We start from the raw sequence: 237 nt of genomic DNA, 5'->3' as shown, positions 1-237 counted from the left end.
CTGTGGGTGTGCTGGGGGGGGGCCAACGGGGGCCAGTGCCCCTGTAGCACTGATTCTGGCCCCCCCTGTGGCCCCCCCTCCGAACGTGGAATACGCAGTGGCCCAGATTTGCAGACGCGAAAGGTGGAACTAAAGTGCGTGGCTTAACATTCTAGTCGGACCCTTTAATGTGCTGCACCACTCAAAATTGAGCGGGAAAATGAGAAGCAGTCCGCAGAGAAGCAGATTACCACGACA

Source organism: Hippocampus comes, unplaced genomic scaffold (genome assembly GCF_001891065.2).
Source record: "Hippocampus comes isolate QL1 unplaced genomic scaffold, H_comes_QL1_v1.1 scaffold174, whole genome shotgun sequence".
NCBI classification, from domain to species: Eukaryota; Metazoa; Chordata; class Actinopteri; order Syngnathiformes; family Syngnathidae; genus Hippocampus; species Hippocampus comes.
Note: the sequence above shows the minus strand (reverse complement) of the source record.